We start from the raw sequence: 25,031 nt of genomic DNA, 5'->3' as shown, positions 1-25,031 counted from the left end.
TAAACAAGAAGAATAGGCCTCCGTGTTGCCGCAAATAATGTCCAGCCGTTAACGTGCAGCCTCCTGGTTCCCTCCACAAAGGGAGGTTTCAGCACCGCCACTCTGCTGGGGTTGGTGATTTAGCTCCGTGTTCCCCAATGACAATAGATTTCTTCTTTTCAAAGCCTGACTCCTACGTTGGCCGGGGCTGGGGGATGGGAGGGCCAGTGATTTCCCAGCTAAGGCCTCTGTGTATCGCTAATTGTATTATCACAGTTCCTTTAGAGAAAAATCATTCATTTATTTAGGACTGGAAAAAAAAAAAAGACCCTAGGGAGAGTTAAGATCTGTTTGGTACTGTGTTTAGGTGTAGAATTCTTTTCCCCCATGGGGCAGAGGAGAAAAGAATTTCTATTTTGCAGCTGGAAGAGAGCTTTTGTGTGCAGGCCCCTCCCTTTTTCCTCATTTTATCTCCCGACTGATAGGATATTGAGGGAGCTGAGACAGCGAGTGTTCCACACAGAAATGGAGATAAGTTCAGCGGGGAAGCCAGTGGGAGAAAAGCACAGCTAGCGCAGGCCTGGGGGAGGGGGTAGGGCGGGATGGGAGGGGGTCCCCCCACCCCCGCCCCGCCCCGCCCCACTGTGGATGGCACAGGAGGACTGGGGGCGCGGCTCCAATCCCCACTGCTCTCTTGGGGTGCGCTTCCTGCTTTATGAGCTAACACTCTGCTCAGAGTTGAGAGGCCAGGATCTGAGGGTTCCACTCCTGCAGCGCTTCAGGCAGGCATGCCCTCTGCCTTTGCCAGCTTTCCTGAGTGTCACGCAGGGCCCCGCTCCCTTGGATTTTTGTCACATGTGATAGTCCGCCTTGGGGGTCTAAATAGTTTAGTTCCCAAGATGGGTCTCCAGATGCTTCATGGCTTCCTTCATTCAGTGTTAGGATGTTGGTCTCTGGATGAGGGAAGTCACAGATCCCAAGAGTGGGCTGGGGATGGTGGAGTCGAGGCGGGCCTCCCACTAGCTGTTTTGGTGGGGGAGGGGGATTATAAGGGAGGTGCACCTGCTGACAGTCTGTAAGTCAGTTTGGCATAGTCTGGCCTTTGCATCTACATCTATGGAATCAGAATACTGTTCCAGCCCTGCCTACCCTGCAAGGTGGTTCTGAGTACCAAATGAGACCTGGGTATGAAAGCAATTTGCACATTGTAAAGGGCTTCGTGAATGCAGGATATTGTCTTTGCCTTCCCTGCAGCCCTAGCTTAATGACTTGGTTAGTTTACAAAGATTTTTACACCTTTACCATGGACCAGGCTCTGCACTAGGCATGGAGGAGATAAAGGTGAATAAATGGAGCCCATGGTACAACGGAGGGAAAGGCATAAAGTAGGTAATTATGTTCAGGGGGTAAGAACTACAGGAAGGGTAAGATCAGGGACTGCAGGAACACAGAAGAAAGTTATATATCCCAGCTTTGGGGCTTGAGAGGGCTTCCTGGAGGAAGTGACATCTAAGCTGGGGTCTGAGGGATGAAAACATGTGGTCAGTTCTCAATAAGTGTTTGTTGATGAATAAAATAAAAATGCTATGAGCTACAAGGATGATTACTGCCCCATGTTCACTTATCAGTTTATAGATAGGAAACTGACTCAGACAGGTTAAGTAATTCCCTAAGGTGCCCAGCAAGTGTGTTATGGAATTAGGATTAGCATTAGCCAGGTTCAGTGCTCAAGGTGATTCTCCTGAGCCTGGGGAAGTGGGTGATTGTTCCAGTATAGGGACAAGCTGCAGCTGCAGGGACAAGCTGGGGAGGACATGGGATATAGTGCCCCCCAGTTTAAAGAGGGCAAATATGTCTTTATGAGGCTGTGTTCACTGGGAAACAGACTTGGAGTCAGAGACTTCTGTGCAGTAGGTTTATCGAGGATTGCTTTTAAAATCAACATCTGCGCAGGAGGGAAGGAAGCAGGATTGGGCAAAGGGAGAGCTGATTTGCTGTGCAATCACATCAGAAGCTTCAGCCGATCTCACAAGGAGAGCTGAAGCTGGAGTGGCCTCCAGAATTGTCTCAAATTGGGGAGGTAGCTGAACTTATACCCCCACAGCAACCTGCCACTGGGGTTGGCGTCCCCCCAGAGGGGGCTGTGACCTTTGGAGAGGCTTAGGGCGTCTGGAGATGGGCTCAGCTGAGGGCTGTGGGCTGCCAACCCTGCAGGCAGCTGGGGAACGGGACCACCATCCTGGTATGGAGAGTGGATGCTGGCAGGAGAAGCAGTAGAGTGAAGGCAGAGTCTAAGGCCTGCAGGCTCAGTGGAGAATCAGGCCGAATGTCAGTCTAGGGTTTCTCACAGAGAAGAGGGAGGGCTCCTAGGGGCTGGACAGAGCTAGGGCAGGCATCTAGGAGGGGGCTGGGTGAGGCAGGCAGGCAGCTTCTATCTGGAGGTCTGAGCAGAGGCGGTAAATCCTCTGCTCCAGACCAGAGTTCGTGGGTGGGGCCCGAGTCTTTGCTAGAGCAGGGCCGACTAGCACAAGCCACTGGGACAGCCTGACCTGGGGCCTCCCTGGGAGGTGGAACTGGGGGCTCAGAGGTGATTAAGGCTTGGCTTCATTGAAAGCCTGGTGACTGGATTGGCTGGTGTCTTGGGAGGAGACAGAGCCTTTCGGTGGTCCAGCTGTGGGGCAGGGGAGGCAGAGCCTGGAAGATGAAGTGGGAGCTGACACTGCTCTCTCTCCATCAAGGAACAGTCTCCAGAGTCCCCAGCTCAACTGCCTCAAGGGTGAACTAATTTGGCCTCTGCTCCTACCGTAGCTGTTTCCATGGATACATTTCAAGCCTCAGTCTGGTCATCTTCAAAAGCATCAAAGGCAGCAAACCTCATCCATGCATAATCTTTTGTTATAGTCCCACAAATAGCTTTTGTTATAGCCCTTCCCCCATCCCTCCCACCCATCCTCTGAAGCAAAGACACTGGCTTAATTGTGGCACCATCATCTGGCAAAAGATGCGTTGAAATTTTCCCAAAAGTTATGCGTTTGAATCCCAGTCTTGTCATTTGTAAAATGCACCTAGGGCATAAAGTTGTTGTAAGGATTAAATGAGATAAATGTACCTGAAATGCCTGGCACATTGCCTGGCCCATGGTGGGTCCTCAAATTAAATGTTACTTTCTTTCCTCCCTCTGTATTGGTCAGTTGCACCACTTAGACACCACCTTTCTCTAGTAGCACCCAGTCTGTACAGGGTCTCCCTGAGTCTCATACACAATTGAGACTGAATAAGCTCTCCTTGATATCAGTTTACTTTCCCTGATGGCAAGCATCACGTCCTATGACGGCAGCCTTGTAGGGTGTCTCTTGACCATGCTCTTTGCTGGCCCTTGAGTTTGGAAGGAATCAAATGGACCAATGTCTTTCCCTCTCTTCTTAAGGCCGGGCCTTTGCTGAAAGCGTGCAGGGCACACAGAGGTGGGGGAAGAAGCTCCTTGCCTCCAGAGAGTCTATTCCGGCAGATGGCTCTGCTACAGCTCTGCTTAGGAGGTTAATGGACACCAGATGTCTCGGCAGGCAAGCTCTCATTTTCTCATGGAACCACTTAATTGGGTTGAACATCTGCTTTGGCTTCCGGGCTTTTCCATCACCTGAGCTTCAACACTGGTTCAACTACCAGTGGATGTCAGAGGAGCTCCCTCTCCCCTTTCCTCACTCAGGGTCTTCGGGTGTCCCAGTCTGATTTGTGAGAGTAAGAGGCAGTGGTTGAGAGATGACAAGAGTGGGGCTTGGTTGGCTCCTGCCACTGTCCTTCGTGTCTCATCTGTTGTTACTGAGCCTTCCTGTTGGAAAACCAATTTTAAGCGAACAAAATGGTGTCTGCCCGATTAGGGAATATATCCATCTCAACCAGCCTTGGCTGGCTGTCAAGGATGAGTGGATGGTCAGGGGTTTGAGTCTTTGAAGGTGACCTGAAGGAGGTGGCAGCATGCTCACCCCTCTCCTGCTCTGTTGGTGCATTTCCAGACCATTGACAGCTGATTACATCAGGGGACAGCTGTGACTTGATTTGTGCTTGGAAAGTGCTATTGTGTTGTTGGTACCACTAGTTTTTAAATGCTGTTATGTGTCAGAGTGACTGGAGGAGTCTAGTAAGGTACAAACTGCTGGACCCCACCATGGGATTTAGTAGGTGTGTGTTGGAGCCCAGCAATCTGCATTTGAAACAAGCACCCAAAGTAATGCTGATGCAGATAAATTTAGACTACTCAGAACAAGATGGCCTGGAACTCTGTCTTTTTGGGATCTGGAATTTTTTCTGCTTTCTATCCTAGGGATGGGCACACATATCCATGTTCTTTCTTCTTTGCCTGGGAGAATATTGACCCGTTAAGATCCAGATCAAACGTGGTTTCAACTGCGAGAATTTTTCTGAACTCCCCCTCTGTTTTGGTAGAATTACTTGCTTCCTCCTTTTGCTTCCACAGCACTTTGCAGGTATTTTGTAGGATGGCAGATCTCACGTTTATCCTGGGCTTTTATGTGCTCCTTGAAGGCAGGGAGCTCATCTTCTTCATTTTTTGTTCATTCTCAAATGTAAGACTAGCATGTAATAGGCACCAATAAATATTTATTAACTGAACAAAAGAATCCTTGTCCAGCCCCCTTAACAACATACTCTTACTATATATAGGGTCTTCATAAAATATATTCAAAAAATACAATTTTAGTTTTGATACTATAGCTCATTTATCTTAAAAAATATTAGTGATATTTAAGGGACAGATTTTCTTTTCATGGCTCATGGCTCGTGGCTCTAATCTCCAAAGGACACAGCTTATTATCTTCCTGGCTGCAGCTATTTTTTCTCCAAGCCCACAAATGACGCCTTGCATGTAACTGCCAAATTATTAGCCTCTACTTTAAACAGTTTGCTTTTAAATGCCATTTTTCTGGTTACTAGTCAGCCTACAACCTGTATTGCATTTTGTAATTCCCAAGGCCTTTTTGAAGACTTAATTTTTTTCCTCTAACGTTTATACTTCGAAGCCTAGAGGTTAGTCTCCTGCTTCTTTGTCATGGTTCCTCTCTTTAATAGCTCACATTGCTTTGTCTCAATGGCTGGTTTCCAGTGGGCAGGGACCACGTGTTTGCAATTCTTTTTGGACAGGGCTTGGCACCTTTAGTCATAATGAAATTTGTAGGGTGCTATATAGTTGTAAAGCACTTTCCCATCAGCAATTCTTCGAGTCAGAGAAAACTACTGTTTCCCCTCTAGGGTCTCACTAGCTAGTAAGAGCTAAAATTCCAGAGCAGTTCTACTCCCTCTAACACCCTTTCAGAAATGATTTTGCAGCACTAGATATAGTAACAAACCTATGTAATGTCCAGTGGGAGGAGAATAGTTAAGTGTTGGATGGTGTCTTAGGTTGAGCTGCTGTAACAAAATACTGCAGACTGGGTGGCTTTAAAACCAGATGTTTATTTCTCAAAGTTCTGGATGCTGGGAGGTCCAAAATGAAGGTGCCAGCATGGTCAAGTTCTGGGTGAGGACTCTTCCTGGTTTGCTGACAGTTGCCTTCTTGCTATATCCTCACATGGCAGAGAGAGGGAGAGGGGAGAGAGGGGGAGAGAGAGAAAGAAGAAAAGCGAGAGCAAGAGCTCTGGTCTCTTCCTCTTCTTATAAGGACGCTAATCCTGTCATAGGGGCCCCACCCTCATGACCTCATCTAATCTCATTACCTTTCAAAGGCCCCACCTCCAAATAACATCACATGGTGTGGGGGGAGCGATTAAAGGCTTCAACATATGAATTTGGGGCAAACACACACATTTAATCCATAGCAGATGGTCTCAGCCATTTGGTGGAATATTACCCAGCCTTTAGACAAGAGGCCTCTGAAGGTGTTGTAGCACCATGTAAAAGCGTTTATTGTCATGGCGATGATATATAAAGAATAAGGAAGGAAACATGGGAAAATGAATACTTTTCATTTGGTTGTTGGGGTGAGATGCCATGACTGGTTTTTTTTGTTTTGTTTTGTTTTGTTTTTTTAAATTTCAGTCAGTGTTGCTAGAACATCAGTGTTACTGAGAAACAAAAACACAAAACTGAACTCCTCCCTGGCCCCCGCTTTTGCCACTGCACATTTGCACTTTATTAATGCTTCTGAGGTGCTGATGAAGTGAGAACAACTTTCAGCTCCTGGAGAGCGAGTGTGTGTGCATGAGTCACGGGAGTGTGGTCTGATGCAGATGATTAAGCCCATGGCAAATGCAGAATTAAGTAACTCTGATAACAGAGCCCTGGAGCATCCTTCTTGGAGATTAAACCTTTCAGGCTTTTAGCAGCTGAGAGGTGCTGGGGATCAGAGATAGCTGGCTTAGAAAGGGAAGGAAGGGGGGCAGATATTGGATGGGGATGGGAAGGAAAATGCATCACATTCAGGTTAGGGCTCTTTTCTGATACTGTCTGTCGCCTGGAAAAGTGATGGAAAATGTACCGTTATCTGGGGAAAGGACAGTGTGTCTGCCTGCTTCCTGTCTTTTGCTTGCTTGCCTTCCTACAGGCTGGGTTTTAATTTCACGAGCCGGCCTTGTCTGTGTATGAGTTTTCATTCCCAGTCGGTGACTGATCCTGTTTTACATGTGAATGCCCTCAAAATATAAGGGGGGGTCCTACACTTTGTTAGGAAGAGGAAGGACCAGGTGGCTCCCCTCTGCAGCCCTTTCCTTGTACCTGTTGGTTCAATACATACATCGTTTGTCCCTTTCTTGTGCTGGGCGTGATGGTAGGTGCTGGGAATAGACAGATAAGGTCTTTGCCTTCATGGAGCTTATGTTAAACATGGGTTGTTCAGGACTGGCTGCATAAATTTGCAGGGCCTGGTACAAAATGAAAATGTGGGACCTCTGATTACAAAAATTATTTAGAGTTTATTCCTTCCTTATGATCTCTGTCCTCTTATCACTGTGTGTGGGAGTTGAGCGGCCTCAGGAGAGGAGGGTATCTTCTTGACTCAGGGGGCCCACAGAGAGACAACTGAACACAGATAAAAGGCAGGATAAATATTAAATAAATATTGGTTGCTTGAGACATGCAGCTCAGCCACACAGACATACACAGAATGTTCAGCTTCTCTGAAAATATCTGGACATAATCAAATATGATGATGGAAAGCTTTGCCATTCAAAGTTTTGCCTTATGCAGCAAACGGATAGCCTAGTTATTATAGGCCTGAAAGACAGGCTTTGTAGAAAGGCCTGTTTTCTGTATGCTAACGTGAAGACAGCTTAGCAGTTTCTATAAAGCAACAGATAACCTAACTGAAAGCAATAATAGAACTAAGAGTAACTACAATAGGATAGTCTCGCATTTCCCAAAATGTCCTCTGGAATATTGATTTTTAAAGAGAGATAAATTTGACAATATTGACAGTTTGACAAATCAGCTTTAGCAATGCTTCATCTTTTGTTCCCTCTTGGAGATTTGCAATTCATATGAAAGTCCCTGTGGCAGCAAAGAAGCTGTTGAAATTTTGAATACGATGTTATTTATGGCACCTCTTTTTAAAAGTAATAATTAGCAACTCTTTCTATCTATCTATCTATCTATCTATCTATCTATCTATCTATCTACAGGGATTCTGAAGAATATGCTTTGGGAAACATTTGTGATATCCTTCCAACTTTTTAAAGACGGGTGGTCTAGAGTCACAGGATCTGGGTTTGAGATCCAGTTACAATCATGAACAAGTCACATGGTCTCTTTCGGACACTGTCTCCCCATCCATTAAATAATAAAACCGCCATCAACACAATTGTACAGGTCAAATGAGACAGTAGGTCTGAGGAAACATTACGTAAACTGTTAAGTTGTCTTGCAGAACATTCAGTGGCCATTGAAACAGTATTGAAATAAACAAGAATGATCGTTTCTATTTGAGAGTGGGTAACCTGAGTCCCGGAGAGGTTTAAGAGGGAGCCTGGCATTTCAAAGCCGTTTAATGGCAAAGGCAGTCAGTTTCCTGCTTCATGGTTCTCATCAAGATGCATTTTAAACCACTCTGCTTGTACGTTTTAGTTTAGAAAACAAACAGGCTACCTCTTTGACAGGCATGCCCAGTGGAACAGCTGGAGGCAGACGCTGGCATCAAAATGCCAAATTTTCTTTCCTTTCCAGCTTTGATATCTGTTGTTAGCAGAATGATGAATTCAGAGGTGACAGATTTCAAGAGGATTTGTGTCCTTTCCAGGCCAGCACACCCTGTTATCTATGAGTGCCTTCTCTACTCTGAAAACCATCAGTGAGGTTGATTTGACAGGGAAGGTGGCTTTTTCCTGTCTTGAGTGAAAAAAACCTGGTAGATTCTGTGTTGTGTATCTTTTGGAGGGAGGATGAAAGCTTTGGAAAGGTGTGTTCTAGAAAAGAACGTACTGTTTTTCATCCGTCTTTAAAAGAGAAGCTGCACAGAGTGAGAAACATGAAAACAGGAATTCCAGGACCTGGGTTTCAGTCCTGTTTCTGCAACTAATTGGTCATATGATCTAGTTAGTTTCTACAACTAATTAGTTAACTTAGCAAGGAACTGCTAAATTTCCCTTATCCTTTCTGTGTGCAATTTTTCTATCTTAAAATGATAATGTTGGGCTAGTTGGTGAAATTTAGGGTTTTTGTGTTCTGCCTTTGTGAATTTTCCACATCTGTATCAATTTTTTAATATTTTCTGCATATTTTTCTTGAAATAGATTCATTCTGTACAAGTTAGTTTAAAGGGAAACGTTACATACTTCTGCAAATGAAAAGTGAGCATTATTGCTGTCTGTTGAAGGTAACCTTAAAAGCAAAAACAAAGACAGTAAATTCTATATTAATATCTATTTTACCACAATTAAAATTTTTAAAAAAGCAAAGGCAATGTAATGATTAAAATTAATGCTATGTACTCTCATACCACCTCAAGTTTTTCATTCATCAGTGGCACTTGATGGTTTGAAAATGACCTTCTAGCTCCATGTTTTAGTGCAAACGAGGATGCCACAATGTCCTTGCCACGGAGTCACTCATCTTAACAGAGGAACAGTTTAACTTTCTCCATCAGACTGTAGCCACAGAAACACCCTCGCCTCCAGCTTTGGCTGTCCCTAATGGGTGGCCCCAGGGTCCATGTCTTGTCACTGTGAGAACTCTGCCAGCCTGGTGGAGGGATTGGCCATCTGCACGGTGGTTGGTGTAACCTGGATTAAATCACTTCCTTCATTTCGAGTATCTTCTCACTTTTCTTTTCCAAACCTGAATCCCACCCACCGTTTGAATCCCACCTCCTTCAGAAAGCCTCCTGGAATTCTTTTTTTTTTTTGGAGGGAAGGTAATTAGGTTTAGCTATTAATTTTTTGGAGGAGGTACTGGGGATTGAACCCAGGACCTTGTGCATGGTAAGCATGTGCTCTACCACTTGAGCTATACCTTCCCCCTGGTACATGTGATTTCTTGAAAAACCTGTAAGGGGTGGGGGGGTCAGGATAGGGAAAGAGGAGGAGCCAGTGGAGGAAGTGACCCGATGTAAAGTCTAACTATAGCCTGATTCACTGGGGCTCTAAAATTAATCATATAACAGACTTCTTCCCTAGATGAGACTAGGGGCCAGCTTTTTGCACCCTCATGTCAGTCACTGGCCTTGGGCTGTCAGGAATGGGGTAAAGTGTCAGTCAGTGATGTGTTGGACCTGACCCCTATGGCCTCGGAGGATCCAATTGTCAAAGTTTTAGGAGTTTTGTGAGCCACTATTAAAATTAAATTATATCAGCTTATAACTAAATAACCAGTACTAAAAACAACAGTAATAAATGTTTGAAACTCATCACTTCCCACTTATTTTATTACAGTTTTCTCTTATCTGGGCTCTTATGGTTATTTTTGTCTATTTTATCTTCATGGCAGAAATACCATATGATGGAGGGTCTCCTTGAAACTCTACATTTAGTGATGTCATGTTAATGGCTTGATAACGGCCACCGTGGGAGTATTTACACCACAGAAAGTGGCAAACACACAAACCAGGGGTCCCCTCTCCCCTACCACCAAAAAGCCAGTTGTTCACCATTTGCCAGCACAACACTGGGTGTAATCTGGGCGAGGCAGCCTCCATCAGCTGGGTGGGGCAGGAGTGGGGAGGGGTGCTGACTGTCCAGAGGAGGGGACAGCTGTGAGCCACTAGCAGCCAGTACTCACAGCAGCGGAGGGAAAGTACATGGCCTGGAAGAGGGGATCTGGATAGGGCGCTAACTGTGTACCCTGCACCACAGCGAGTCATTTAATGTTTTTTTCCATGACCTGACTTGTGACATCCTCTTTTTTGGTTTTGTAAGTTTCCATGGGGAGATAAACAGTGAAATAGAAATCTGGAGCCCCGGGTTCTGGCCTGGGCTTTGCTGCTGCCCTGCTGTGTGACACCTTGGAGGAGCTATTACACATCTCTGTTTCCTCACCCATGAAAGGAGGGATCACATGGTCTCTCAAAGAGGGTTCTCGCTCGGCACAGCCTTGATCAAACTATGTGATCCTCTCACCCATCTGGCCTGTGTTGGGAGCGCTGTGGGAACTGTGTCTCACTGTAATACCTGCAGGACCTAACGCTCAAAAGTTTCCTCTCCGACCCCCAGGCTTAGAGAGCCAACAGTAAAAACAGATAGCATTTATTGAGCACTTACTATATGAGGGATTTTAGGCCTTAGCTGATCTAATCCGTGTATCAACCCTGAAAGGTAGGGTTCTCTCCGTTTTACAGATAAGAAAGTCACTAGTAAATGGCCAGTTTGGGATTCCAGGCTCAGACTCCTTGATTCCAGAGCCTGAGTTTTCCACCATTTCCCATATTCCCTTATTGGGAATGAATTTATAAGGGGCTCTTGATACACTGGGTCCCAGTTTGGGACCTAGAGGCTGGTTGATTCCCCTCCTGTGTACTTCCTCTCTGCCTTTCTCACTCTGGGCCCTCTTCTGGGTAGAATGGGCTGGAAGCCCTTTGCAGCTCAGGCCTTTGTAACTGTTGAATAAGCCAATGAAGGAGGAAGGCCAGGGGGCTGGAAGCCAGTTGTGCACTCAGCCGTTTGTCTGGGATGTACAGTGATGCGCGGAGGAGCAGTGCAGGCTGGTTTTGAGCACTTCCCAGGGGTGCCTCCCCAAGGATGCCTCCCCAGGGGCGCTGCAGGCGCTGTGCCGTTGTCGGGGCTGCTGGGCCATCAGAGCACAGCCAGGACATGTGGGATGCACCCTGGGCTTGGTGACCGGTCGGATCACTGGTACCCCAAGGGCCTGGCCACTCAGCGATGTCTGGTCCTGGGGCCAAGCGCGGAGGGACCACAGTTCACATTGACTCCTTGCCACCTGGGGCCCTGGGCTGTGCGGCCCAAAGAGCCTTTTCTCCTCATTGTTCCCCTCAGTCCCACACCCCCACTCCACGTACCGGGGATCTGACTCTCATCTCTCCAGTGTCTGGCCCAGGACCCATCTCAGTGTTTGAAATCTCTTCACATGTCTCTTGTTTCCTTAGGCCTCTGCCACCCACCCCGGGCGTTTCCTCTGCCTGGCTCCCCATTGCACAGCAGGCGCTAATGCCTTTCTTGTGATTCTGCCAGCGGAGACTCAGAGGGCAGGGAGTTCTGCCAAGTACACCTTTTGGTGGTTTTTAAGGAGGAGCAATCTGTGAATGATCCCTGAAGGCAAAGGGCTGAAGGGATGGCTTCAGGGAGACAAAAAAGAATAGACACAGAGTCTCTCTGCCCTGAGTGGAAGAGATGAATATAGTGAGAGAAGCCAGGCTGGTAGTCAGAACAGCCCCCAACTCTTCCCTGTGGGATTCCCACTTCAGTGACTGATATGGTCATTCATCCATTTGTCCAGGCCAGAAACTTGTCTCCCTTGCCCCGGAGCCTAGTTGTGCCATCCATTTCCTGGCTCTCTCTTGATTTCACTTCTCCATGGCCATGGCCACTGCCTGCTACCGAGGACTGGCCAGCTCTTGCCTAAACTGGCTTAGCAGCCTCCTCCCTGGTCTTGGTCTTCCTGCTTCCAGCCCTGCTCCCTCCTCCCATCCATTCCCACCTGTAGTCCAGAGTATCTCCCAGAAATGCACACTTAACCTCAACATGCTGGCCCCCAAGTCAGAGCCCTTCAGTTCCGTGATGCCTGCCGCCAGGGTGAAACTCAAACTCATGAGCCGGACAGGCCCAGCCCCTTTTTGCTCTGCTCCTGCTTGACCCTCTGATGTGGAGGTCTGCAAGACCACCCTTAGGTTAGGTGATTCATTAGCTGGTTCACTAGATGGGCTCCCAGAACTCAGAAAAGCTGTTGTACTCATGGGTTATGGTTTATTACAGTGAAAGGATACAGATTAAAATCGGCGAAGGAAAAGGTGTGTGGGGCGGAGTTTAGGGGACACCAGGTGTAAGTTTCCAGTCATCTCCTCCCAGGAGTCCTGTGGACAGTGCTTCATTCTCCCAACAGTGTTGTGTGACAACACGTAGGAAGTATTGCCAACTAGGAATGCTCACCCGAGTCTTGGTATCTAGGGTTTTTATTGGGGGTCAGTCACACAGGCATGGTTCACCTGTGTGACTGACCTTACGAAACAAACTCAGGCCTTCACTGAACATCAGTGTCAGCATAAACTATCTGGTGTGGCCCAAAGCCCCAAGTGTACAGACACTATTGGGCAGGATATTCCAAGAGCTCAGAGGTAATCTCCAAGGAGCTGGTCAAGAATCAGTCCTTTATTTGGAACATGCAGGGTTGGAGCACCCCTGGTCTGCTGAGTTAACCCTATATTATGCTCCAAACTCACATCCACCGCCGCTCTCTCCCATTCACCCGATAGTCCAGCTGTATCCAGTACAAGCACTCTCATGCCTCTGTGCCTTCACATACAGTGTTCCTTCTGCCTGGAATTCCTTTCCACGTCTCCTGCCCTAGTCTACCTGCTGAGATCTCACTCATCCTCATGTCGTCCCCAACTCTCCAAGGAGGCATCCCCTCTTGTGAGAAGCCTTCCCTGTTGTCCCCAGGCAGGCTGAGCTGCTCCCTCCCTGTGCACCCAAAGCACCCTGTAAATGTCTTCTGTCATCGTAGGTCATTCAGTGTCTATTTCTTGAACAGTAGGAAACACTGTGAATTCTTTTAGGATGGGGAACTTGTAGTCCCTTAAAAATAATGTTTATTTTGTATTTTTCCAGTGATAAAAGTAATACTTGCTTGTGGCAGAAAAATTTGGGCAATATATTGTTTCTCAACTTTTCCTCTGTGGTGCTTTCCACATAATAATCCTAGTGACCACAGGCCCTGGACCTGCCTCTGCTTCCACGTTGCTGTCTGATGTTGCCTTAGTCCTGGGAAGGCTGGGAACGAGGGTGGTTCCCAGCTGTGCTCTCTCCCTTCCTCCTTCGCATGTCATCCAGAAACATGTGGAAAGGGCTGGGAGCTGAGGACAGAGTTGAGAAAAATGCAGCCCCTGTCCTGAGGGTCTCATTGTGGTCAAGGAGACAGACCCTGGACAGCTCACTGTGATGTGATAAAGTAGCTGGCAACACAGAGGAGGAGGAGGGAGTTTTTTTGGTTTTTTGGTTTTTTTTTTTTTTTTTTTTTGCAGGAAATAGAGATGGGGTAGGGATGGAGTGAGGGAAAACTTCCAAGAAGTTGGCATTTGGGCTAGGCCTTGAAAGAACTGAGGATTTTGCCGAGGAAGGAGAGGAAAGAGGTTTCCAGGCCAAAGTCATGGACCAAAGAGGTGACTGGCTGTGCATGGCCTGGGCTGGCTGAGCTCAGCACTGAGGGGCCTCCCTTCCCCCAGCGTCCCCAGCCCTCTGACGGGACACACCACTTGATTTTCCTGGATCCCAGGCAGCAGTTGTTCCCAGGGGGCTACCCTTGCTGGGCTTCTGGCCCCAAGTTCTGTTTTAGTCATGGGGTTTCTTTATTTTTTATGTCATTTGGCTCTGGATATGTGTGAAATCGTAATTTAGACTCAAAATAACTGGCTGATTAAAACCTAGTGAAATCCAAAACTGGGGGAAATGTGCGCTGAAACAGATGTTGGGCAACCCCAGGCAGCTTAACTGCAGGCGAGCTTTAAGCCCATAAATATATCAATGGGCACCTCTGTCTGTTCTGAAACAACCAGCCCTGGGGATCAGAGCCAGCCGGTTCTATTCCAGGCACCGCATTTTTCATTTTAAGGAGTCTTTTGAGCACAGTGAGACCTTCTGGGGCCAACCTGTCATGCTTGAGATCATGGTGAGACCTGCCTGTGCATGCCAGGAGCTCCGTGTCCCACCTGAGTCTTGCTTACTCACCTGTTCTCATTTCCCATCTTCTCAGTCTCTCACAGCTGCTCCCCGCCCCTGCAAGAAGGACTTGTCTCTACCCTGTTCTCAACTTTGCTCCTCAACTTTTAGGTGCTTTGAAAAGGTCACTAGGGCTTCCTGGGCTGTTTTCCCAGTGTTAGTTGACTTTGTATGTGTTGGTGAAATTACCAGACTCTTCACTGATTAGACGAGGATATTTCTAAACCCAGTTCTGTTCTTTTCTGGGTTTTTCCTTCTCTCTCTGCTTCAATCCTTTCTTTGCCTCTTGCTGGCTCTGGGATCATGGCCAGGTAACTAACCTCTGTTGTGCCTTAATTTCGTCTGTAAAGTGGGGATGATTATAACATCTTTCTCACTGTTCTGACAGGATTAAATGAGATTATACATGAAAAGTACTTAGGATGGTACTTGGCCCATAGTGAGTGCTAGTAAATGATTATGAGTATTGTGATTCTCCATATCTCCAAATTATACTCTCAGGCCCATCTCCTGTCTTAAACCCTGGAGTACTAGGAAAATAGGAGAAGCAGGGAGACCTGGGTTTGAGTCCTGGTTCTTCTGCCAACTTATTCTGTGACATTGGGTAAGTTAGCTCCTCCTCTTGGGACTTCATTTGGTTATAGAAAAATGATGTGGGTGGATTAGATCGGGAATGATAGGTATATGAAGGGCATAGAACTTCTGGATTTTCTCACTTGTTTCCCACCAGTCTCAGATATGATCTCAGAATCTCCTTAATACAGCTCTCCAGGCAGCTACTATAAATTGATTAGGTGGTACCTGATTTGAAATCTGTTTTCTGTCCCTGGACTAGATGATGTTCCAACTCTGATAATCTATAATCTTGAATAAAGGGGTGAGTGGAGCCCAGTTTTCAGACTCTACAGACAGTCCATCCCCTTCCCATATAACTGCCTATTAAGTATGACAGTAGATAAAAACTGACTTCCAGAAGGGACTCACTGTATACCATTTAGCTGGGAATGAGCAGAGTCTTGCCTTATTGGCTGCAACATTTCCTAAACCTCAGTTTTCTCTGCTTAATGTTCAAGACTGTCCTACTGAAGATCTGAACACACTTTATTTCCATCTTTGAATTTGATTTTTAAGCCGCCTTTGTAAGTATTTGCATCTGTATGTCCTCTTTTAGGCAGATGTGGATGGGGCTTGACTTCTGCCCTCAAGGACTTTACCACTTTATGGGGGTGGGCAGGATTGAGGCACACAGGGCAGTGAAAAACAGTACAAAGTTGTATACAATCAGTTGCTAAATTAAGTACTAAAGCATATGTTATAGACCAGAGATAGGAAAACACAGCCTGACAGACATAACTAATCAATCAGTACGGTCTTTCCTGGGAAGCTCAGATGCTGCCTGATGATCCTTCTCAGCATGGAGTTCCAAGCAGCCACCACCAGAGGTGAGAACTGGCACATGTAGTAAAATCTATATGCCATCCTATGTTAGTTAAAATATGTAAAGCTAGTTGTTCTAACAGATAAATCTCAAAATGTCAGTGGCTTAGCACAGTGAAAATTTATTTCAGACTCATTTTGAATTGGTAGGGAAGTCTGTTCCACACAGTCATTCAGGGACCCAAGCTTCTTCCTTCTTGTGACTCAGCCCTTCCTCGAGGCCTGTGGAATCCTTTCCATTCATCCATAGATGGGGAAAGAGAGAGTGAGGACCATGCCTGAGAATTCTTTATGGGTTTGGCCTAGAAAAGGCACGCACTACTCTGCTCACCATTTATTGACTGGAACTCAGGCACATTACACACATGACTGCAAGGAAGACAGGGAGAGACAGTCTACTGTGTGCGCAGGAAAGAGGGAAGAAATGCAGATATTGGTGGACACTATCAATTTCTACCACATGCCCTGGAACCATAGTCGCTTCCCAAAAGGGTGAAGTTGCCAGAGAAGGCTTTGAGAAGGGCTCTGAAAGATCTATGAGATGTGACTTTGTCAAAGGGTAGGCAGTAGGGAGGGCATTTAAGAGAAGGACAAAAGCAGGAGTAAAGGTATGGGAACCACTTGGCCTTAGGCTAACTCAGAAAGGAGACAAGATTGGCTGCACCAAACGTTTGCAGGAGGAAATCCTTCATGGATGGGATATAAGCAACAGTGGGTCCTTGACTGTGATGATGTTTCCTCTCTGAATGGCAGAAATTTGGACTTGTGTTTTGTTGCCAGCAGAAGCTATGAAAATGGCAAGGATCTGGTAGCAAATGGCAAATCACTGGTCTGATTCTTTCAGCTTCTGTTTTTTCCTTCTGGCTATCCTTCGGTGAACCCAGTGGCCTATTTAGAAATACTACCCTTTCTCAAGTTTCCTCAGAATCCTTTCTTGAATGGTGTAAAGAGAATTCCCAATGAGAAGAGAATGAGTGGGTCAGGGAGCGGGGAGCATTAATTCGTAGCCCAACTTTGCATCTTTCCCTATTTACATTTATCATCATGCACTAATTATTCACAGAGAGCCTTGCCCTTTGTGGGTTCACATTAATTTAGATTGCTTTTGAAAAGCAATCAAGGAGGGAATTAAGTGATCATACATCAAAGGGAAAAAAGATATGGCACCAAAGAGATGGGGTGTGCTTTGCTGTAACTGGCCTTGTCAGGCTGCTGTGAGCTTTCCTCTAAGCCCTCAAGATATTGGCGGGTGCACCTGAGTTCTCCTAGGGCCTTCGTCACAGTTTCGATCAGTATCCCAGTGGATCAGAATACAGAGGAGGCGTGAGTGGTAGATGATAACTGGACTGAGACAATGCTCTTCTCCTCTCTGAACCTCAGTTTCCTCACCTATAAAATGAAAAGGTGGATTAGATGATCTTTCAAAAGGCCCCTCCCTCTAGGTCTGCGACTCTGTGCCGAAGTCTTTTTGAAGACTCACAGCTGTGTAACATTACAAATGGACACACTAATTACCTGCTCCTTATCCATAAGGGGCAGTCTTTCCATGGATGTTAATAGGAAAAGGAAAGTGAACTAATATTTCTATCTCTCTCTCCTGCTTTAGCTATCCAGTGCTGATGATCTAGGCCTTGGATTTCTCAACAATTTCTTTTTTGTTTTATTTGAAGGTGTCTTTAAAAACCTAAGTTTGTAAAGTATAATATACATATAGATAAGTGAATGTTTGATTAAGTGTACAGCTCTGCCCTTGCTTTTACGATCATTTTCTTGTATTCTCTTTCCCCTCTCTCCACACTCTTCTAATTTGGGATGGATACCAAAAGGGACTGGACAAGAGTCCCAGATCTATTGCTTCCATAGGCCTCTGGCAGGGAGTTGTTTGCTAATCACCATTATGGTTAATGCGAAGATTTTCAAGTGTTCTAAGGGCATCACTGATTGGTATAAGCCACATTGCACACAGGCTTGGATGAGATCCCTAGGGAGCACACATTCAGTGAAATGAGACAGAGGCTGAGGCCCTGATTGAAGAGGTTGGCAAAGGAAAAGGAGACAGGAGGAGGGGAGTGAGGTGGAACGCAGCACATGCTGTCAGGAGGAACAGCAGAGAGAAAGAAGCAGCAGGCACTAGATTCATATAAGCCAAGGGGGTTGGGAGTGGAGATGCAGGGGGTGGCAAGTTCTGAGGAGGAAGAGAGAGGATGAGGAGGACTAGGGCTGACAGGACACTGGATTTGTGATTAGGAGGTTGGGGAGGATGGTGCTTCTTTGAAGAGGTGAAAGGGAGGTGATGCGGGAGAGACAATGGGTGCAAAGCACTTAGCGTGCAGTTTGTGTGTGTGTGCTGGTGTGGTTCTCCCCTGATTACCTCTCATCTACCCTCAATTACTGGGCGACAATGATTAAATCCCACTGGCCACTTTCTCAGTTCATCCACTGATGGGGTCACCTCTTGTCCACTTTTTATCTGGGAGGTATGTTGCCTTTTAGGGAGATCGGGATTAAAGCTCTTTTTGTTGAAGAAAAAGTAAGATACAGGGAGAATTTAGTACCTACTGGCTATAGAAAGGTCTAATTAACCTTGCTCTGCAGCTGTCCAAATGACAGGCTGCTTCTCTGTAGAATAACAGATGCCCCCGATGTTTATTCAAGAGCAGTTTATCGATTGGACTGACTCAGATTGAGTAGATTTCAATAACTGGAAATAAGCATCTACTTTGGGCTACCTATGGACACAGCACATGTTTAGCTGAAGTTCCTGCTTTCGCCGTACATTTAGCTGAGGTTCTCCAAAGGACAAATTCCTTATCTGTAAAATGGGATAAGTGATACTTAGCTTGCAGAGTTATATGAGGATTACATGAGATTTTTTTTTGTGTGATTCTTTTTTTTTATAACATTTTTTATTGAGTTATAGTCATTTTACAATATTGCATCAAATTCCAGTGTAGAGCACAATTTTTCAGTTACACATGAACATACATATATTCATTGTCACCTTTTTTTTCACTGAGCTAACACAAGATCTTGTGTATATTTCCCTGTGCTATACAGTATAATCTTGTTTATTCTGCTCATGCCTGTCAGTATCTACAAATTTTGAAATCCCAGTCTGTCCCTTCCCACCCTCTGCCCCCTTGGCAACCACAAGTTGGTATTCTATGTCTATGAGTCTGTTTCTGTTTTATATTTATGTTCATTTTTTTATAGATTCCACATATGAGTGATCTCATATGATATTTTTCTTTCTCTTTCTGGCTTACTTCACTTAGAATGACATTCTCCAGGGACATCCATGTTGCTGCAAATGACGTTATATTGTCATTTTTATGGCTGAATATTATTCCATTGTACAAATATACCACATCTTTATCCAGTCATCTGTCGATGGACATTTAGGCTGTTTCCATGTCTTGGCTATTGTAAATAGTGCTGCTATGAACATTGGGGTGCAGGTATCTTTTTGAAGTAGGGTTTGGAAATGAACCCACAAACTTTTGGTCAACTAATCTTTGACAGAGGAGGCAAGAATATACAATGGAATAAAGACAATCTCTTCAGCAAATGGTGCTGGGAAAACTGGACAGCAGCATGTAGATCAATGAAGCTAGAACAGTCCCTTACACCATACACAAAAATAAACTCAAAATGGATCAAAGACTTAAACATAAGACAAGATACAATAAACCTCCTAGAAGAAAATATAGGCAAAACATTATCTCACATACATTGCAAAAATTTTCTCCTAGGGCAGTCTACCCAAGCAACAGAAATAAAAGCAAGAATAAACAAATGGGACCTAATTAAACTTACAAGCTTCTGCACAGCAAAGGAAACCATAAGTAAATCAAAACGACAACCTACAGAATGGGAGAAAATTTTTGCAAACGATGAAACCGACAAAGGCTTGATCTCCAGAATATATAAGCAGCTCATACTTCTCAATAAGAAAAAAATAAACAACCCAATCCAAAAATGGGCAGAAGACCTAAACAAGCAATTCTCCAAGGAAGAAATACAAATGATCAATAGGCACATGAAAAAATGCTCAATATCACTAATTATCAGAGAAATGCAAATCAAAACTACAGTGAGGTATCACCTCACACCAGTCAGAATGGCCATCATCCAAAAGTCCACAAATGACAAATGTTGGAGAGGCTGTGGAGAAAGGGGAACCCTCCTACACAGCTGGTGGGAATGCAGTTTGGTGCAGCCACCGTGGAAAACAGTATGGAGATTCCTCAAAAGACTGGGAATAGACTTACCATATGACCCAGGAATCCCGCTCCTGGGCATGTATCCAGAAGGAGCCTTACTTCATAAATGATTTTTTTTTAATCAGTGGTACTTTGTGTCATCTCTGGCATGTAGTAGGACTCGATAAAAGGTGATGTTGACGATACTACAAGCATTTATTGAGTATCCCAGGTGCTGTTATAGAATGAATGATACAGGACTCCTGTTCTTTAGGAGCTGGCAATGCAGCAGTAAAGACAGGGTCCTAAAGCTCAGGAAATAATCACAAGGCAGTGTGGTAAACACTGTAATAGAGGGGCACTCAGTTCTGTGAGAACATGAAGGCGAGGATGGTGGATCCTCTGGCAGAGACAGACAAGGCTTCCCTAGAGGAGTAGACTCTCAAGTTAGACCTTGAAGGCAGAAGAGTGGGGAAGAGATGTTCCTGGCAGAGAAGACTGCTAGTCCAAAGGCAGTGAGGTTTGAGACAATTTGGTACTCTTTGAGGAAGCACTGGCTAGTGTGGTGTGACATGAGCAAAATGGCCTTGGTGACTATTTCCACCAGCCCTGGGATTTGAGGGGAGATGGGGTTGGGGAATAAACGGCCCGTGCCATTTGTTGTGGTTGGAAAGTGGAGCGCTACCAGCACTCATCTTTCTCTGTGTGCCAGCCTACCCCTGCTCCTCCATCTCATCCTCCCCAGAGCCTTTTGGGAGGCAGGGATCAAGCTTGGCAGCCCAGGCTCATTGCAGTCTGTTTCTAAGCCTTCTTTCACTCTGGTACAAATCGGGTGCCATTGGGATGCCCTTCCCCCCTGCAGTCAGCCCAGTTCCTGGGTGGTTCCTTCTTCCACTGAGCCTGTCTCTTTGGCTCTGCCAGCCATGATCTTCTCTGCCTTCTCTTGGGACACAGGGTAGCTAGTGAGAGGGGCTGGGATCTGGCTGAGAGTAGGCACAGGGGGCTGGAGAGGCACACCTGGTGGAAAAGGAGGGCAGGGTGTCCAGGGGCACCAGTATGTCACTGGGAAGTTGGGATTCCAGGCAGACAGGGGGTTCACAGTGTTTCTGAAACCACAGATGCCCCAGTAGGTGGATGGAGTGCTGGTTGGGCGTGGGACCTTTGGGGATCTAGTGCAGAGCCTCTGAGGGGAAGACCCCACCCGGAGAGAGAAGATGGTAAGAACAAGATATCAGGTAGGTGGCTGGACCAGCACCCACACCAGGGCTTGGGAACAAGGCGGGTCCTTGCTGTCAGTTTGGGATTTGTGCTGCTGAGCTACAGGGTGGGGTGGGGGCAGGGCAGGTTCATACCTTCTGTCTGGTAGAGATCTTTCTGGAGTGGCGTAAAGGCTCTTGGGAAGAGACGTGCAAAGATGAGGAGCCTGGAGGGACTGGATAACCTTCCTCTTCTAATTTCTCCTGTAAAGCAATGAACTAGCTCTTTACTATTTGTTGATCCATAGTCTCTGAATGCCTTTTACATTATAGCCAAGTCCTCACTGAACTTTCAAGGGGCTCTGCCTACCTCCCACCTAGACCGACAGCACCTCCAGGGCAGGATCTGTGTCTACAGTTCTAATAACAATAAGCACATCAACAGCAGTGTCCATTTGCGCACTTCTTCTGGGTGCTGGGAGATTCACGTGTATGATTGATTCAATCCTCATGTTACGACCTTGAGGCAAGTTTGTCTCCATTTGACAGATGAAGAAACTGAGGCTCAGAGAACTTAAAATCCAGTGTTGAAGGTCACACAGCTAGTGACTGTTGCAGTTCAGATTCAAATGAAGTCTCATGCCAAGTCTGTACTTTTAATCCCTGTGCTGTACTGTAAAATAAAATCATTCCAATGTATTGAAACCAGTCTTTGTTAAGGGCTGTGACTCTGCAGTGCATTACCACGCTCTGTCCTCACCGCAGCCTCCGGCATCACTGCATGATCTCTGTATGTGAATTAATTGATTGATTGAACGGGGGAGGGGAGCAGACAGGGACTGAGGGGGTGGGCAACCCAGGCCACCTGGACTAGCATCCTTTCCTTCCTCCAGCCCCTTGCAGAGGGAGCCTGGGGAATGGATGGAAATGTCTGCAGAAGGCATTTTTCAAACAGCCTCTGAAAGCACTTTGCTGGCAACAAAGAGCCTTTCAGAGCACAGCTCCTGAGGGGGTGAGGGGCTCAAAGGAGTGGGGGCTTGGCAAACTGAGAGCAGAGCAGGAGGGTCTGCAGTCGTTCCACCAAAAAGCCAAGGCCAACAGGACTAAGTTTCATCTCTGGGTACAGCTGCAGGGGCCGAGGGGCCGGGACTGGGGCTGGGGTGAAGGCTGATGAGAGGGAGGAGGTCTTTAGGGAATATGACAGGGTGTGCCTGTGTGTGTGTGTGTGTGTGTGTGTACTGTGTTTTAGATACATAATTAAACAGCTGAGTACCAGACATGTAGCCATAATGGCTAAGTTTTATTCAATGTATACTATGTGCCAGGCTTTATAGTAAGTACGAGATATTCTTTGTTTCCACGACCTCATATAATTCTTCCCTCTTTGTGAAGTTAGGTATTATGATCCCCATTCACTGGTTGGGTAAAGTGAGACTTAGTAAGATGCCGGGTGTAGAAATGTGTCTGCAATGTGCATCTGCTTCCCTACTGGTTGTGCTTGTGTTGTTTATAATGAAGGGGGATCATATGTGCCCTCTTTGCTGCAGAATGTCTGTGCTGGGCCATTTTCTTGGCCCCGCCACCACCCCCTCCTCCTCTCCCATTCACTGCCTTGCCCTCAGGGCATCGTTTGCTCAGAGAATGTGATAAGGTGTGCTAGAACATAAGGACTGATCGCCACTGGCTGAATTTGGTGGGGAGAATAACGGTCCCCCAAAGAGCCCTGCGCCCTGATTCCCTGGGACCCCAGGGCAAGGGACCTTGCAGACATAATTAAGTTATCAAGACCCTTGTATGAGTTTCCCAGGGCTGCTGTAACAAAGCACCCAAAACTGGGTGGTTTAAAACAACAGAAATTGATTGTCTCCTAGTTCTGGAGGCTAGAAGTCTGAAATCAAGGTGTTGGCAGGGCCGTGCTCTCTCTGCCGACTCTAGGGGAGTCTCCTTCCTTGCCTCTTCCAGCTTCTGCTGTTTGCTGGCGTCCTTGACATTCCTTGGCTTGTCTGTGCATCACTCCAGTCACGTGGCCGTCTTCTCCTGGTGTGTCTTCACGTTGTCTTCCCTCCATGTATGTCTGTCTCATGTCCAAGTTTCCCCTTTTTATAAGGACACCAGGCATCTTGGATCAGAGCCCACCCAAATTACCTCATTTTAACTCGATTACTTATGCAAGACCCTATTTCCAATTAAGGCCACATTCTGAGATATTTGCTTAGGACTTCAACCTGTCTTTTTTGAGGGGTGGCAGGTGGGACACACAATTCAACCCATAACAACCTTAAAATATGGAGATTGTCATGGATTTTCTGGTAGGCCCAATCTAATTCACACGAGCCCTTAAAAGCTGAGAACCATCTCCGACTGGAGGCAGAAGAGAAGTGCCCAGAGGGGAAGTCAGCACCACCCCTAGCTCTGAGACATCAGGGCTTGTCCAAGTACAGAGATTGGAGAGAGGCCTCTGGGGGCTGAGAGTGCCCCTCAGCTGACAGCCGACCAGGGGGTGGTGACCCCAGTCCTACAGCTGCAAGGAGCTAGATTCTACCACAGCCAGAATCAGTGAGGAAGTGGATTCTTCCCCAAATCTTCCCATAAGAACTCAGCCAGCCAGCACCTTGATTTCAGCCTTGTAAAACCCTGAGCAGAAAACCAGCTGAGTCAGTCTGGACTTCTGAGCCTCAGAGTTGTGCGATAATAAATCTGTGCTTATTGAGTTGCTAAGTTAGTAAAAATGTGTTCTGTCAGTAACAGAAAGAATATAGTTACTTTCCCATTTCACTGGCCCGTCAGTGCCTCAAGCCAAAGACATGGCCAGTGATAGGAATTCCTGGGGTCTCACGTTTACTTTCTTGGGTCTTCGAAAATACCACCGCCCTGTGCAGAATGTGGTATTTCCTGGTGCATTTCTTACAAAGTTTCACTTGCTTCTCCCAGCAGCCCCGTGAGATGCAGGGATATTCTCCGCATTTTACAAAGCAGGAAACCATGTGATTTAATGAAGGTGGTGATTTGCTCACGGCTTCACAGAGGTGGGATTGCAAACCAGGTTTCCTGCTTCCAAGTCATAGCCGCTTTTCCCCACAGCCCATGGCTGCCTCTGTTTCCCAAAACACCTGTTGTCTGAACACAGTTCCAGCCGTCCGAAGGCCTGGGCCCCTTGTGAGATCGTGAGCTTATTTTTGCTGAGAAATGTTCAAGCAGAAACCCGTAGTCAGTCTGCCTGGTGTGCCGAGGAGGGAATCCCTGCCATCCAGGGAGGGACGTTGGCACCTGATGCCCTTTTCAGTTCAGGATCTACAGTGGGAGGTGGGGTAAGCTTTTGGTACCACACTTCAGATGAGAGAACGCTCACTGAGACTTGCATTGGCCCAGAGCAGATTCACAGAGGAGGCTGATCTGTGCTGGGGTTTGCAGGCTGAGCAGGACTTGGAGGGGATGGCTGTGTTTGGGTTTCTGGCGTGATTGCAGGTTACATGTCTTCCCACGCCTTCCGACTCCAGTTGCTTTGGTGAACCTTGCATGCAGGAACTAGGTCAAACATGAAGTGAGCGGACCCCACGGCCTCTGGCCGCACCCACCCCCCGAGTCCATCGTGGTGGCTCAGGGCACACCATGCGGTTGCTTGCTTCTGCAGCCAAGAGAACAGTGGTGGGAGAGCGGAGGGGTAAGGGAAATGCCGGGGGAGAACGACTTCCTGCCCGGCTTTGCTTCCTGTGGCTTCCCTGCTTACCCGCTGTAGCTCTTATTACCTCTTTGTCTTTCTGTGGGCGGGAACCAAACAGCCTGTCTTTTGAGGGCAGCTGCCCTCCTAGTAGAGGTTCCTTAGCAATTTTCCACTTGTCCTTCTTGAGCCTGGGGTGTCCCCTCCTCAGTCTTGTCCCCTGCATGGCTGAAGC

General features: G+C 46.6%; 1 protein-coding gene, 1 long non-coding RNA gene and 1 other non-coding gene across 8 annotated transcripts in view; 2 read left to right on the top strand and 1 right to left on the bottom strand.

The window, feature by feature from the left end:
- LOC140686815 (uncharacterized) overlaps window positions 1-20,084 on the top strand; it is a 41,395-nt gene extending 21,311 nt beyond the window's left edge. Inside the window, exon 2 of the long non-coding RNA XR_012060777.1 lies at window positions 19,493-20,084. This is a non-coding gene — a long non-coding RNA (uncharacterized lncRNA). The remainder of the gene's footprint in view (window positions 1-19,492) is intronic.
- Window positions 1-25,031, top strand: part of SRGAP3 (SLIT-ROBO Rho GTPase activating protein 3) — a 286,557-nt gene that overhangs the window by 103,635 nt on the left and 157,891 nt on the right. The gene's annotated exons all lie outside the window — the stretch shown is intronic.
- On the bottom strand, window positions 9,364-9,437 carry TRNAG-ACC (transfer RNA glycine (anticodon ACC)). Its single transcript has one exon. It is a non-coding gene; the product is annotated as a tRNA-Gly (tRNA).

The sequence above is a fragment of the Vicugna pacos genome, chromosome 17, assembly GCF_048564905.1.
Source record: "Vicugna pacos chromosome 17, VicPac4, whole genome shotgun sequence".
NCBI lineage: Eukaryota > Metazoa > Chordata > Mammalia > Artiodactyla > Camelidae > Vicugna > Vicugna pacos.
Note: the sequence above shows the minus strand (reverse complement) of the source record. Positions and strands in the feature narration are given on the sequence as shown.